The sequence below is a fragment of the Phyllobates terribilis genome, unplaced genomic scaffold (assembly GCF_046119375.1).
Source record: "Phyllobates terribilis strain yellow unplaced genomic scaffold, ASM4611937v1 Scaffold_264__1_contigs__length_2628131, whole genome shotgun sequence".
NCBI classification, from domain to species: domain Eukaryota; kingdom Metazoa; phylum Chordata; class Amphibia; order Anura; family Dendrobatidae; genus Phyllobates; species Phyllobates terribilis.
This window is the reverse complement of record NW_027363024.1, coordinates 533086-538232: the sequence shown is the minus strand read 5'-3', so window position 1 is coordinate 538232 and position 5147 is coordinate 533086. Positions and strand designations below refer to the sequence as shown.

The window sequence follows — 5147 nt, the reverse complement described above, 5'->3', positions numbered from 1 at the left end:
CTTGTATATTAAGGACACTATCCCCCTCCTCCATGACTTGGGTAACTTATCACACAAAAAAAACTCTTTAAAAAGTGCTAAAAGATCCTCTTTTAAAATATCCCAAAAGGATAAATAAAATTCCACAGGAAGACCATCAGCTCCTGGGGCTTTCCCTCTTGAAAAACTTTTAAAAACACTAAAAAGTTCTTCTAAAGTAATATCTTTTGTTAAAAACCCCTGATCTGCAGAATTTAGCCTAAAATCCAGGACATTAAGAGCATCTTGTAAAAACACATTATTAACACTTTTTTTGCTAAAAAGGTTTCTATAAAAATTAAAAGCTACCCTCTTCATACCTTGTATTGTGCTATCTCCATCTAGGCAGGTAATAGTTTCTTTCCTCTCCACCACTTTTTTGAAAAAGAAACGTGTACACTTTTCCCCTTCTTCTAAAAATTGCACCTTAGAATTAAATATTATTTCCTTCCCTTTTTGTTCAAGGTATGATTGTATCTCATTTTTAAGGCTTACAATATCATCATGCACCTCTAAGCCTATCTCTTTGAATTTAAGGAGAGTCTGCAGTCTAGTATTCAAATTTGCATAGCCCTGCTTCTTCTGCCTCGCCTTCCTCTTCCCAGCCCTGATTAAAAAAATGTTGGATCTTGTCTTTAATCCCTTCCCACCAGGACAGCATTTTAAAATATGGGGGTTTGAGCTGCCTCCATTCTTGGTACTTTTTGATAAAATCTGACCTTACCAGGGGGTCTTCCAATAGGTGTACCCCCAGGCGCCACAACCCTCTATTCACCTTTAGTTCCCCCTGGTATTCTATCTCTAATTTTAAAATGTTATGGTCAGAAAATAAATTAGGAATTAAAACAAAATACACAGGGCTAAAAACTTCAGATAAAAAGATAAAATCGATCCTGGAGGCCACTCCCCGACCGGACCACGTAAATCCCGGGTCCGTCGGCGATAGCGACCTCCAGGCATCGCGCAACTTAAAATCTGTCTGCAAATTACTTAATAAAAAACACGATTTATCTAATTTACGGATCGGGTCCCCTCCTCCTCGGCGCTCGTTTACACTGAGGCAATTAAAGTCCCCAGCTACCAAAAGAGGAGATGACCCTACACAGAACAATGGTAAAATTTCAAACAACTGTATCCGCTCTTGTTTATCTGGTGGGGCATAAACATTTATAACACGAAAGTTAAAATTATTAAAACATAAATGTACTAAAATAGCTCTGCCGGGCACAATCTCAGTGACAGAGGAGATTATAAAAGCATTACCTCGGCAGAGCAGACCCACACCAGCTGATTTATTGTCATTAGAGCCGGACCAAATGGAGGGCCCTAGTTTCCAGTCTTTCTTTAGCTCATTATACCGTAGTCCGTGTTGCAGACCGCATTCCTGTAGGAAACAAATATCAAAGTCTAATGTTTTGAAATAATCAAAGAGAGCAGCCCTGCGGACAGGGCTCTTTAAAGATCTCACATTGAGTGAGAGACACTTAATAGATGGCATTTGTGTCATGGGGGAGGGGAGTCATCCATTATATCCCCTGCAGCGCCCGTCAAGTTCTCGAGTGTAGAGGAGAAGCAAAGAATATTCTGGGAGTCCGAACCAGATATCGGATACCCGGAGGAACTGGGTTGCCATATATCGTCCCTGGCAAGGCACACATCAGGCGAGTCTGGATTAAATTCCGGAGGATCGTCCGCTCTCAGCTTTTTCCCACACGGCTCAATCACGTCGCTCGTGCAGTCATCCTCCGCTATTGCTGTGTGGCCTCTCACTTCCTGAAGACTCTCCAGGTCAGACATAAAAAACTCGCCATCATTGCCACCTGCTGAACAAAGAACCGAGGTCTGCTGGCACGAGTCCCTAGGTATGCCTGGGGTCTTTGACACAGAGCCCCCCACCGCCAACTCACTGGGGGCGCCCTGCTCCAACACACCAGGGACCATCGACGCAGTGGTCCTCTCCCTGACGGGAGAGTCCCTCTGCTCCGGTCTTTGGGTGGTCCGCCCTCCGCCCTTTTTCTGGAACTTCGCCACAGGAGGCTCTCCACGGGGGAGACCCGATTCCTGCTCCGTCCTCTCCTTCCTCGCGCCCTTGACCTTCTCCGCCACCTCCTCTGTTTTGGAAACTGAAGGACGAGGCTCAGGTCCTTTACTGGTCTCCGGAACACGAACTGGTCCTTCCCGTGGCATAGGTCCTCCAGCAGCCTCCGCATATGTTCGGGTCTTGGTCTTCAGTGGGCACTCCCGAAATATATGGCCGTCCACGCCACACAGGTTGCAAGAATCCTTATGGGGGCATTCCTTAAATAAATGTCCTAGTAGACCACAGTTATTACAACGGAAAGCCTTGGACTCCGCACAATTGCTCTGGACATGCCCCATTTTCCCACAATTTCGACAGTACATGGGCATGCCAGCATAAAATAAATACACCCGACTTTTCCCAATAGTGATAGTAGAGGGGGGGTGATGTGTTCCTCCATAGCCCTGGGGATCCTTCCGCAACCGCACAAGAAACCTCCGCTTCCCACCCCAGAAGCCAACAGAGTTCTTCACAGGCCCAAGGTATCTCACCTCATCACAGTGACGGCTCAAACAGGTTTGGATGTCCTGTCTCTCCACAAAAGGGTTGGGAAAATACGTTGTTATTTGTACCTCCTCATGGATGAAAAGAAGGGAAAACACCAGGCCATCCATCTCATCTCTCCAACCATTCTCGTTCACCTTCTGGACCAACTGTTGGCAGCATCCTTGGTTCTTAAAAGTGATGGTATAAATACCTTTGAGTTTATTGTCCTGGAAACAAAAGATGTCATCTCTGTCGAACTCAAGGATCCCAAGGAGGATGGTATTGCAGACGAAGCGGATTCCTTTCTGCTCTCTGAAACTTTCCAAGACCTCAATACGGACTGTGTTCCTCATCCGGGGCTCTCCCGATGCAAAAGAAATTGTAGCAGGCATCCTTCCACGAAAGCGTACCAACTACAGAAGAAAAGAAAAAAGGCGTGAGCCTTTTTAAGGGATCGCAACACGTTGTAAGGGGAATAAGCCAGCTCCCTAATAGCAGCAGGGGGGTGAAGCCCCACCGTAAGGTGGGACGATCCCCCCAGGCCAAGGAGCCGGGTACCCCAAACACCTATCAGCCAAGACCAGATGCAATGCCTAAACACCACACCCGATCTTAGCCAAAAGGCCGAGAAGCGATAACCAGAATTGGTTTCGGCCTACGGTGCCACCCTCGGATCCTGAAAAGTCCATTTGTGGAGATGGCCACCTGGACTCCCGTTAAGAAGACATGTTGTCAACCTCTAGATCCCTTACATGCCTGCACTTTTCGGCTTGCTGCTGCAGCAATTCACGCGTTTTAGATCTGCATGACTCCAACTATTTTAGCACAGCACCCTCACCCCCTGCTGTTCCCACCCGCCTCAACACCGGTGGAAGGGAGGAGAACCAATTAAGGGGGGGACGAGCAGCTGTCTACCCTTAGCAGGAGTGTTGCTGATTACTTACCTTTCCTGCTGCTGCTGGCTGTCCAGCAGCAGACTGAAGGTGGCTGCTGCCGTGCGCTGGTATATAAAGGCTCAGAGCCTATTATGACACGCGCAGCCAGTGTTCCATTGCCACATTCCAGCTACTGCAGGCAGGATACCTGGCTGGTTGAACGGCACTGAGAAGCTCACAGAGACCGCCATAAGCAACAGTTTAAAAGAATGCCACAGACTAATCAACCAAACTTTTTGGGTTGGGTTATTTTTTATAGTCTGCAGGCGTTAAATGAAAGAAGTAAGTGTTCCACCAGAGGGAGACAACGTTTCAGAAAAGGCATTGGAGCAAGCCAAAAAAGACATTTTAAGTGCAGCAGAGTAACCAGCGCACATACCTGTTAGCTCAGGTGAGTTTAAATGGCTGCTGTTGATAACAAGGGCATTTGCTAAATAGATGGTGTGTGTGCAACAATATACTGAAAGAACAATTATATTGTGCAGCTTATCTCACCACCTGTAATTAGTTAGGTGAAAGCTCCAAAATGCTTGCCTAATATGGCTGTTTATCCAAAAGGAAGTAAAGAGGGAGAGCTAGATAGATAGCATTGCATTACATTGCATGGCTATGCAATGCAGAGTTGCTGAAGTTGAACCAAAATGAGTTTGTCATCTGGCTTCTGCAACTTTTAACATGAAAAATACAATGAGGAGAAGAAAAGCAAAGCCAAAAAGTCCATCCAAAAATCTGACAAACAAGCAAAAGCAACAAAAAGCATTGAATTCAATTCTTTCTGATTTTAGAAACTGCATTAAAGAAGGGGTGCACCGGTCCTGGAGATACTGCAATACCAGGTCAATGCATGGAGTGGACAGAGCAAGCTCTTTTTCCATCTCCCTGTTCTAAAAATCCATTTAATATATGGTCCCCAGATAGGGGACGTATCAGATATTAAACTGATAAGAACAGATCCGTTTTCAAACAAGCTTTATTTAAATCAGACATACATCATAAATTACAAACAAATCACAAAGACTTGAATAAAATATGACATAAAACAAATACAAGGTCAGATTTAAAAAGCGCATAAAAGCATAAAAAGCATAAAACACAGTTTTGCATATAATTTGCATAAATAAATACATATGTCAAATGCAAACACCATAGCTTTTTAACTTTATCTTTTTACAATCAGGTAGTATGAAAACTTTTCACAAAGAACATATCCGATACAATATTTGAAACAAATCACAAATACTGGAATAAAATATGACATAAAACTAATACAGAGTCAGAATTAAAATGCACTTAAAAGCATAAAAAGCATAAAACACAGTTTTGCATATAATTTACATAAATAAATACATATTCCAAATTTGCAAACACCATAGCTTTTTTGCTTCATTGATTCCCATCTTTTTACAATCTCTCAGATAGTATGTAAACATTTCACAAAGAGCAAGCCCAATACAATCTTTGACAGGAATAAATTCACGTTTAAACAATAATATATTGCGCACTTTCCATAAAGCTTCTTTTAAACAGTTTATTATAAGCCATGCGACTCGTGCTTGTTTCATGGTTGGGCAATTAATTATCCCATATATTATAATGTCACAATTAAGGGTTTGTATACCACATATCCA

At 43.5% G+C, this 5147-nt stretch overlaps 1 pseudogene; it reads right to left on the bottom strand.

Annotated features, from left to right (window-relative positions):
• Window positions 1-4318: 4318 nt before the first annotated feature.
• On the bottom strand, window positions 4319-4491 carry LOC141219352 (U2 spliceosomal RNA; annotated as a pseudogene).
• Window positions 4492-5147: the final 656 nt, after the last annotated feature.